We start from the raw sequence: 11587 nt of genomic DNA, 5'->3' as shown, positions 1-11587 counted from the left end.
TTGGTCTGTTTGTCCGATGTAAATCAATTGCAGTTAGAGGCTACATTAATTTTCTGTCTGTAAGCACTTATTGAAATTATCTGAGCACATTACAAGTACATATTTGCTTACTCTGTATGCTCAAATGTGACCCGTTATAGCCAACAGAAAAAAAGCGGAGGCCCGAAAAACAGGTGGGGGTCCTCCACCACCACCACCACTCACAGAGGCTGAGCAGTTGGCCCTCAGCCAAAACAGTGGGCGCCCTGTGGCCGAAGGCATCTCTGCGGGGACATCCTCTGAGTCAATAACCCCGCAAGACACAAGTGCCTACATAGGGGGTAAATTCAAAATAATACACGATGTGCATACATCCTTTCTTCACAGTCACCTTTGCAGTGCTGCTCATTCATTTGATAAACTCTTTACCATAATGGATTATTTTGTAGTGAAGTTATTTTCCTACTGATTTTGCCTTCCCTCAGTCTTGGTTGTCTTTGAGAGCATAATGACAATGAAGTGTAAGGTGATTGGTGTGTTTGTTAATTGCCATTTGGTCCCTTGTAAGTTATAAGTGACCTGTATAAACCTCATATTCTATCAGTTGATGGTGATGGTGTACTGCATCTGGTGCAGCCTCCTGTTGAGCCAGACCAACATGCAGTTGTGAGTAATACTCCACAGATTATATGAGTTTACAGTAGAACAGCATTGTTGTTTATTTCTTTACTACAGGAAAATAATGAAGAAACATTGACAGCTGTTACAGAGGAGGAAGCAACAGAGACACTTTATGAGGTTTACATCTTTTAATACTTTGTGTACAGGAAACACAGGTGACCAATAAAGCCAGTTGAACAAAAAATCTGTTTATTCTTCTTTCAACATGTTGAGGTGATGGGTCAAAAGAAATGATTGTGACATATGGTGTCTCTGACTGCGCTTCCATCTTGTATGTCCGTGGGAGGGTCAGGATGTTCATGGTTTGGATCACTGCTGTTTGGTTCAGAAGGACAGTGTTCTCCTCTAATTGTGGCAATGTTGTGAAGAATCACACATGCCACAATAATGTCACATGCCCTTTCTGGGGTGACCCTGAGTCTTTGCAGGCACTGGAACCGGGCCTTAAGCATTCCGATAGTCATTTCAACTCTGGCTCTTGTCCTGCAATTAGCCAGATTATATCGCTGCTGTGGGCCCGGTTCAGGGTCAGAGTAAGGGGTAAGCAAATAGGGTAAACATGGATACCCCCTATCACCAAGCAAGTAGCCAGTGAACTCTCCTAAGACAGAAGGATACACTTCAGTTCAAATGTCCCTGAAGCAATTGGTCTTTATATATTTTAAAGTATTTTCAACTCACCATGTCCAAATTTTGTGCTCAGTGTACATTCACGGAATATTTGTGAGTCATGGACAGAGCCTGGCCACTTGGCTTCCACATTTGTGATAATGTTGGCAGCATCACATATGATCTTCACAGTGCAGAGAACACAAATTAGCATCCATTACTATGATGAAATAATTTGTTAGTTTGAAATGCTACAGGGAACTATGTACCTGTACATTAATGCTGTGGAAAGACTTCCTGTTCACATAGTCTCCTTCATTTACTGAAGGAGCAATGATTGGAATGTGAGTGCCATCTATACAGCCAATCACGCCTGGGAACCCTGAAAATAAATGTAAAATTTAAGTAGTAGTTCAAGTATCACCACATCATAAATTAAGTTTTGGTCATCCTGATACCTGCAATTTTGTGGCATCCCTCTTTGATGAATCTTGTGGGTCTATGACCGGGGAACACCACAAACGTGTACAGGAGACGTTTCAGTGCAACTGTAACATTCCTGACTGCCCGACAGACGGTAGCCTTGGAAACGTGCTCAGCGTCACCAATATTATACAGAAAGCTCCCGTTTGCAAAAAACCGAAGTGCAATACAAATAATATGTACAGAACTGAGAGCATGTCCGCGATGTGTCACATGCGTAATATATGGCCTGAGGATGTTATTCAAATGAATTATAGATTGTGCTGAGAAACGGTAACGTTCGCACAGACAATCATCAGGAAATGATAAAATGTCCAAACGCGCTCTGATCACTCTCTCCCGGCGGAGAGCTCTGCGGAGAATTTGGGCTTCACGATCTACTGGCTCTTCAAGGAAGGGACACGCCATGTCTGACACTTCCTACTGTCAGGTTTCCGACAAAGGGGCGGAGACAGTCAGGGTTAGTTGTAGTAAACCTGCTAGGGGGCAGGTTAGCTTCACGGCGTGTGTCGTCATAGTGACTCACTCAGGCTTCAGCTGAACTCGCTTTGTGAAACCGAAAACCCAGAGTTGTCGTTAACTCAGGGTATACTTACTCAGTTTTTCCACTAAACCGGCTTCCTGAAACAGGGCCCAGAATGAACAGGGAGAGGGAAAAGAGGAGAATTTTTTTTTTTGATAGAAATGTTATACAACACAGATGCATGAAATCTCATTCATTTTTTCATGAGTTCCCCTTTTGTGTCCTCGCAGTAACCCACTCAGCAGCTCCTTACTTGAAAGCCAGAACTTGCACATGAAAATAACCTGCTTGTAATGAGTTCTATGTAATCTTCCGTAGGACTTACTTTTAATTGACAAAAGAACCATCAAAGGCAGCTTCATAGCTGGGACTAAGCGTAAATCATGTTTTAATTAAGGAGGATATAAGGATTCCTTTTTTCCCTCAGCGAGAAAGACTTCCCCAACGGACTGCCTTCAGATTCCACAGTAACATTACTCCAAATAGCTTAACTAGATGCTAATTGGAGGCTGTGCTAGCCAGGAGGAGGCTACGTTTTTTTTAATCAATCCTTTAAGAAAAAAGGGCACCGTAGTGCTCTTTTCTTTTAAAGAAGCCCAGTCGACTGGCCCCGAAACAATCCATCTGTGTAAAAGAAAAGGATTTTGCAAACGTGACAAAACAAGAGAGGTTTGGAATATTGTGTCAGCAAATTATTTGTGGCTTTACCCTTTCATTCTTCCCTCAGAACTTTTCAAGAATACCACTGAAAATGAATTAAATTTGCTGTGCAATGTGGAAGAAATGTGGGGGAGAGACAGTATGGGAAGTATGGGAAGCAGTTAGCACTGCAGCAAGTTGGACAAAGACGGCGAGCGTTTGAAAGGAATTTTAACATGCTGATGACATCAAGAAAATTGATCAGAAATCTCCCCAATGTCTCCAGACAAAAAGAAAACCATGGTACTTTGTCTGGAAGAAGGTGAACCTAAAACAACAAAAAAATATGTATTGATTTTTGTTGAGCTATTGCAGCTCACAGTCAAAAGTATGATTCACAGATAACCTTGAGGTATGAATGGACATAACAAATCACCGCCCACAGAAGCCATTATCAGTGTGCGAGTCATTACCATGTCATTTATGTATATTAGGACGTAGGGGGGACAATAGGCCATCAGAGGGCCAGGTGGAGGAATTAAACTCGCAAATCACTTAGTATCTGCCACTTCTACTGGCAACACGTTAGCAATAAACACAAACTCATTATTGCAGTGCACTCCTTGGCCTATAAATGTCTCCAAAGCTGAGACAGGAAATAATGATGAGTATAGGCCTTATATCACCGTTTTTGGTCTGATAGGCCAGAAGGGAACCCACCCAGCATCTGTGTGTATTCCAGAGAAATGGCTAAAATGGCAGCTGCTATGGCCTGCAAGTTATTTGATTAGGGCTCCCTGCAGACCAGCCATGCTGCTAGAGAGAGGAGAGAGAGGCAGGAGAAAGGAGAGAATGAGGGGGAAAGAGATATGTGCTGTTGATGCACATGAGATACCAATAACCAGTCTCGTCTCTTAAAGGACTACTTTGATGTTTTTAAAGTGATCCTATTTAGAATATAGCAACAGGGTGCAAAGTAATTGGCTAATACTAACAAGCTTGGTTGGCAAAAGGTCATGCCTCAAACTTCAAAGTGAACGCATTAAACTTCCCGCATCGGTCACGTTGAGACCAAACAGTGACATCACCACTTTACCCGTTGCATTATTCTCCTGAACAATGGATGTTGCCATACAGAGAAAAACTATATCAGCACAGGTATAAGAGGAGAATAATTCAAAATGCAACAATTTGAGGGTTTTCTTTGTTCAAGTTTTTTATTTTTTATTTTTTTATTTACAGATATTTTTATAAAATGAGCTTCTTCAAAAAAGAATTATGTGTGTGTGTTCGACATTGGTGTGCTGACCGAGGCGCACCAATGTATAACAAATTGATTCCTTCAGTCTGCATGTGAAAGCATGTTCGGACAAGATACCGACCATTGAGCTGCCCTCGATGCAGCCATCTGAATGTGAGTGCATGTTGTAACGTGGGTTTTATTCAGTGGTTGAGAGGAGGCGGCAGAAACACTCAGCAGGACAGTCAAAAAGTCATGATCACACTAGTACTGGGAATGCCACAGTGCTTGTTCTTTTAATAAACACACCCTTCACCAAGGCCCGGGAACAGCTGCTGTCTTATCATACATGAAGCGAGCAGTGTTCATACATCACGCAACGTTACGTTGAGTTAGGGAGGTAAAGATATGAGGTTCATCTCAGTCCATATGTCCATCTCCAAGCACTTTCTCCCACACTCGACAGAGGGCAGTAGCACATACTTGTAAAATCACTAAACATTAACTTAGGTTGTCTTAAAAAGACACCACAAAATTGCGACTGCTACAGTGTGATTTTAGACAAGATGCTTACGCACAGAAAAAATGATAGTATTAGTGTGTGTGTGATTGCATGAATAAGACGTGTTGTGTCTTGTTTTACTTAATAGAAACACATCACTCAAAGTTATCAGTGATCATTCTCTACCTTTCTGGCTTTTTAATAGCAATAATCATGTGAAGCATGTCTATTTTATTTTTTTTTTTTTTACAGTTACAGCTTACACAACACCCCATGGGCTTACAGTGTATACTGCGACTCTAAATATTGGAAAGCTTTCAGGAAAGAAGCAGTCTTGGGCAGACAAAGATTTTAGTGTTGACATCCAGCTTAGGATCAAGAAGTTTTCTTTGTTAGTAGTCTAAACCATTCAATAACATTATAAGTAACCTTGTGCTGGAGAAGGATCACTTCAGATAGATAGCTTAAGTTTGGTTGTTTTTCAGTGTTTTCTTCCTCCACAGGATTGTCTCTGCCCACCCTTACCGAGAAGAATTACTGAGAGCAATTTATCTTTTGTCTTACATCGTGTTTCTATTAGTCAAACCTGCCACCAGGTACAAAATCAACCCAACTTCACTAACCTACCAACCATCACTGCTATTCAAGTTTCCATCTTTGTTTATGTCCAAAGTTATAGCAGTGCTGTGCAGTTAAGGTTTTTCAGAAATGCTTTAGTCCAGCAGTCCCCAGCCCCCGGTCCATGAGTTGATAGTTGAGGCTTGCGTGTGAAATTCATGGTTTTCGGGGTTTTATCAGTGTTTATAATTATTTTTTTATGGTTTTTAACATTAACTTGGTTTCCCTGGGTCTTTTCCCATGTGTTAATAATAAATCTTCTTTTTTTGGTACCGGTACTGGTTTTATTTTGTTGTATTTATCCGCAAACCCTAAAAGGCCGGTCTGTGAAAATATTGTTGGACATAAACCAGTCCGTGGTGCAAATAAGGTTGGGGACCGCTGCTTTAGTCAGAACATGGTATCATCTTTAGGTGGTAACTAGCTGATGTCCTGCTAAATTCTATTGCTAAAGGTCATAAATCCTATTTTTCGCAGATGACTGGATGATAAAGACCTGGGAGAACAACCACACTAATAATTTTACTGGAGCTGTTTTTGACTCTTAGTGGTGCCCCAGAGTTTGTTTGCTTTCTTGTTTGAGCCGAAGTGGCATCTGGACCTTCAAAAGGCACTTAACAAGAGGGGATGGAGTTACTTTTGAAGCCAACATGAAGTGGTCAGTCAACTTCAAGGAACTACAATTTGGGACAGTTTCACATATGCTTTATTTTTCCAGGGCTGGACGTTTATGCATGGAAAATAACTAATTCTCTTCTTCTACAGGCGACAAACTAGCTCAGTTTTGCAAAAAAAAAAAAAAAAGGCAGGAAATAGAGGCAACAGTTAACCTAGCTCTGTCAAATAGTAACAAGGTCAAACCAACAGCTCCTCTAAAGCTCAGAAATTAAGATGTCATATCTTGTTAGCTTCACAAGATAGCAACAGTTTATGGGTTTTTTTTCCAAATGATGCGTGCTGGACTGTGTCATGGCTGGGAGCAGTGATGTCCTGAAATCTTGCTTTTACCATGAGGTTGTCCTGCCAAGAAATACTGTCTTTACTCTCTTGCTATAAATGCAAAGTGTCTCCTCAATTGGCAAACAATCTCATTTTGCTGGGCCTTTAACCTTGAAAGCTGGCATCAAATACAAGGCAAGTTTTATGATTTGCTGGGAGAAAACAGTGAGTCACTGTTCATTTACATCTGTAGCACCATGCCCTCTGGTGATCTTTAGGCACATGACTGTCTCTAATCTTTTTTATTCTCAGAGTTTAGCTAGTCAACCAAGAAACTATCGAGGCAGAGGGACACCTGTCCTTAGAGGCAGCGACCACAGGCACACGCTGGCTTGTAGCACTCTTACCATATCTGAAAAACACTCAGATTTTGCCAGCCCACCCAAGCTCGCATCTCATGCAGTTGCTAAGAAATGGCAGCGCTAATTAGCAGTGCCATTTTTTTTTTTTGATCTGCCACCCACTCCCTTAACACAGGATCAGAGAGTGTGGGTCGGTCGTACTCAATGTGGAGGGCAGACTATTCACAAGAGAGCCCTTTGCTGCCGAAATCACCAAGATGCCGGTGAGCAGCTTGTCTGATTAGCGCTGATTACTCTCTAATTGGAGTTCTCCAAAACACGATGACCTCTGCTTTGTTTACTGATGGGATTAATCACAGCCTGGTAGAATTAGAAATCCCAAATGGATTCATCCTTTCCTCATTGTTTGGAGGCTGCGTGGCTCAGCCTGTGCCCCTTATGGCCCTGACTCTTTTTTTTCTTCTTGAATGCTGAGTGGCCAACAAATTTTCACTGCTGAGAAGGGCGAACCTTTGCCGTGATGCTCTCCCCCTCCTTGATTGCAAAGTTTGATCGAACACAAAACTCGGAGTCAAAAAGGACGACTCTGTTTTTCTTTTTAGCTCCTGTGAAGGTGCAGTGGGTTGAATAAGGCAATTACACATAAAAGAATGAGTGCCACGATGATCAATTAGTTCATCTGCCACTGGCTTTTACTGCACAATTTGTGCAGTAACACACATGTTTGATATGCACTGAAAATTTAGACTAGGCAAAAGGCAAATCAGGCAGAAACATGTAAAATATCAATTCTTGTAATTTACTTATTTTAAATTAGCAATTCTTGTCAAATGAATAGTATCTTGGCAAGTATAAGTGTAAAAAGCTGAACGGTGAACAGGGGGCCACTAATTAATGTAAAATTTGGCATTTTTAACCCTCCTGCCATCCTTTAAAAAACTCACACCCATCACCCTAGGGACCATTCTCAGCCACGCCATAAAAAGACCATATATCCATATTTTATTCCACTTTAAATTAGCCAACCTTGTAAAACTACTTCTCCCTGAAATATTCATGTAAAGTTTTAATTATATTTTCGTTGTTTTAACCCTTCAAATCCCAGTGTTATTACATGAGCGCCCTGTGTTATAAGCCCCAAAAACCAAAAAACGAAACTAAATATTTCCACAAAAAACCAGTTGAAGTAATATGTGATTGTCATTATAAGTAGGCCTTTAGATGGACCAAAGATTGGCACCAACATACATTTTGACCTGCCATTATTTTTTTTGCATTTTTTTTGCAATTTAAAAATTAAAACTTCAAGGCCCTGAGTCTTCATTGACATCCAAGAAAAGAAGAAAAAATAAAATCATATGATGATAATTTGGGGTTGAAAAATAGCGTTTATAATGGAAGTCAATGGGCAGAAAATGGTCCCCAGGGTGATGGGTGTGGGGATTTCTGCTGCTCAGCCATTTTAGGCTGATTTAAGGAATTCACACTGGAATATTAACATTGACAGGTAAAAACTATCCTGTGGCAAGTTTGGTTATATTCCACTGAACACAGTGGAAATGGCAGCCATTTAACACATAGCAGTGGCACAAAAAGGTCCCAAGAAGGCAGGAAGGTTAAGGTGATCAGGATCTTTCAAAATCACACAGCTTTCTGAAAATGAGGCTGGCCTGGCACTCTGTACAAACCAGCCATTTATTATCCTGCTGCAAACCTACAATTAGGGCGATTTTTGTCTGTTTTAATTTAATGACTACTTCACTGTTTTTCACTGGTGCAGTCACACCCTGAGCAACAATAATTTCAGTTTTTCAGAGTTTTTCCAGTCTGTCTTGTATCTGTGGAAAATAACTATTAGAAAGCTGCAGAATGGAACTAACTCTTTCTTGCTGCTGCTCATTCCATGCTTGCATCATCGGGTGAAGGATTTGGGGAATTAACTACATTTGGTGTACTGTACTGACAAAAAGAGAAAAAAAAAACATGCACAATGACCGACATACTGGACAGGCTGAAAAAGAGCAAAATAGTTCTTAAAGTTAATAATAATATAGGTTATATTTAAAAAAAAAAAAAAAAAGAAAGAAAGAAAAAGAGCAGCACTGGGAGCATACACTCAGGGAATAACAGCGTGTCGTAATCAACAACTTTTAAGTCTGAGTGGCCACTTCAAACAAGTGAGCCAAAATGATGACATAACAAGAATCCTCAGATGTGGAGGCAAATGATTCACAGATACAGACAACAGGAGAGTAAGAGAGAGAGAGAAAGAAACCATCAGGGAGTGCAAAATACAGGGACGGCTACATATGTAGACAGGTACAAAGGCAGGAACACAGATGCATCTCGATGGATGTGGTGTGACAACCCGAAATCATCCAGCAAGAGAGAGGACGGAACAGATGCTCGGGGACGGGCCCGCCATCGTCAGAGAGGTTGATGGCAGAATCTCAGATCCCTCTTAAGAGGCTGCTCAGGAGCGTCGGCCGATCCACGGGGAAGGAGACAGGCGGCTGGTGCTGGCTTGTGGTTTGTACTGGCAGGGAATGACCAGCTTTCCGATAGGCTCACTGACATCTGTCACCCTCTGAAGTTGTGACACTGAATTGCTCATTTTCCACTAAAAAAAACAAACAAATTCTTCATCATCATGATGGCTCATATAACCACCCAAGGACAATCTCTTCTGTAAGTGTGTATGTATTGTCTGTGCACTCTCTCTCATTTACATTAGCTAAAGCAACCGTACGCTTGTTAATCATTATGAGGAATTAATTATGTACATTGTTTTACAGCTTTTGAGCATAAATAAATATTATAAATATTTTGGTTATGCAATCATCAGCTTATTTTTAAGGGAGGAGAAAGAGGCTGGGTCGGCACCTGGTACTATTTTCCAACTGTGGTGCCAGGCTGTGCAGACGTTTTCAATTCATTTCGCTCTGAACATTTCTAAAGTTGACATATATAGACAGAGAGAGATGGTCAAGCAAGCTAGAAAAAAATGGTCGCATGAAACAAGAGTAAGGCAGTAAATCTCACAAATTGTTTCATGAAAAGTTCTAGTTCTAAAGCACAACTAAACCAGCCTATCCATGCCTGAAGCTGCTACATTGCCTGATTTGTGTGACAGCACCAGAAGTGCACATTGCGTGTTATTTACCATGGCTTCCTTTCTTAATAGAGCATTGAGGCAAAGACAGCGATGAACCCCTTGAACTACTGAGAAAATGGTATAATATTGGGAGAGTGCTGGGTCTGTATAAACCTCTTATAGTACAGGTGTGATCTATAAATGAATGAAATACAATTAAATAAAAGAATCATGACACCACTTTCACTTCTGTTTGTCAAATACAAACTAGAACCAGGAGGTAGATTACCTTAAGTAACTCACTGACTGAAAGCATGAGAAACAGCTACCCTTCTTTAGCTAAAAATACACATATACAAACAGCTTTGAAGCTCAGTGACTGAGGTTTGACAGAGAGTAATTTATTTTACAAACTGCAGCAGAATTCATTGATTTTCCTTGATGCTTGCTGACACTGAAGGTTGAAGTTGTAGCACAACTCAAAGAATCCACTGTACCTGGTACTGGAATTGGTGATATCAAATTCCTTCAATCAATTTTGACCAATTTTTGGTCACACTGGTCAGCCATACTTATACATCTACTTCCCTTTACTTAAAGCATATTCTAATAGTGGTGGTTCTGGCAATTTAGTAGAAGATGATAATATTCATGTGGATGAGGAGGTACAGCCAGTCATCTTGTAATTAGAAGCTTCTTTCAGTCTGCATCTTGAAGTATCATTGGGCAAGATACTGAACCCTAAATTGAGAGTGGGATTGTGTAAATGTTAGGTTTAAGTTATAGAAAAAAGAACTTGTATGAATGTGCATGTGAATGACTGAATGAGACTTGTAGTAAGAAAGCACCTTGAGTGCTCACATTGAGAGCAAAAGGATTTAAAATACATAAAATAAAGAAATATATATAAATATAAAGCGTCTTGAGGTGACTGATTTTGTGATTTAGGGGTATATAAATAAAATCGAATTAAACTGAATTGAAAGTGACATTGACTATCTTAGAGAAAAATAAACATATTTTTCGGAAATGCACTCTTTAGCTTTCTTACTGAGAGTTACTTCCTCATACCATATGACTTGAAAATGACCCTGTGTCTTTACAACAATGCATATTAAAGCACTTCAGCTGCTGGAGGACATTACTTTGCGTACTGTTGCTCGGGACTAAATATATAATCTCAACTTGAATACAGTTCCCATCCATTTGAGGTGCGCACCACAACCGCATGATCTAAATATATTATGGGGAGCTTAATGGAACACGTCCCTCCTGCTTCCTAATCTGAGGACATTTTCCATTAGGCTAATTGCAGAACAGCAAAATTCAAAAAGCCACAGAATAGTTAATGGTTAAGGGTATTTGCCACTGAAGCTTAAGTTCTCTCGTGACACTGAAAAGTGCAACCCAAAACACTTAAGGATCCATTAAGGGAACTAAGCGCATAATCCCAGAGATGCAAGTGAGGACAATGATGCTCAGCTTTAGCATTCACTGGTGTAGACTTAAAAAATAAATAAATAAATCAAGAAAAACTTAACGATTCAATAATAAGTGGGCGTACTGAGCAAAACAGACTACAAAGGGCTTTTAATTGGCCTGATGCACAAACATCATCTTCGTCTCTTGCCAGGCCGTCTGGGATCCCGAGGTTGAAAAGATCTCTCGTCAATAAAAGCGAGCCTAACATTTTCTGATGAAGGAACAGTCTGCTGTCATCTCATGCTATCAAAGATGTATCCGCTCTGAATGGTTAAAGAAAGATCCGCTCCTGCACATCAAACAGTCTCCCCCCACCAAACACAATTCCAGCCCCCTGTAGCCTGAGCCAAATTGCCTTATCTTGTGTAGGAAACGCAGAGCCGCTGTTACATGTAGCGATACTAAAACATTTAACTGACAGCTTCCAATTACGCAC

At 40.5% G+C, this 11587-nt stretch overlaps 1 long non-coding RNA gene across 1 annotated transcript; it reads right to left on the bottom strand.

Moving 5' to 3' along the window:
- Nucleotides 1-1131: 1131 nt before the first annotated feature.
- Nucleotides 1132-2337, bottom strand: LOC143413267 (uncharacterized). The gene is made up of 3 exons (XR_013093903.1): nucleotides 1539-2337; nucleotides 1342-1453; nucleotides 1132-1261 (listed from the first exon to the last, which is right to left on the bottom strand). It is a non-coding gene; the product is annotated as an uncharacterized LOC143413267 (long non-coding RNA).
- Nucleotides 2338-11587: the final 9250 nt, after the last annotated feature.

This window comes from Maylandia zebra, linkage group LG17 (assembly GCF_041146795.1).
Source record: "Maylandia zebra isolate NMK-2024a linkage group LG17, Mzebra_GT3a, whole genome shotgun sequence".
NCBI lineage: Eukaryota > Metazoa > Chordata > Actinopteri > Cichliformes > Cichlidae > Maylandia > Maylandia zebra.
The sequence above is the reverse complement of the archived record's forward strand: the minus strand, read 5'-3'. Positions and strand labels throughout refer to the sequence as shown.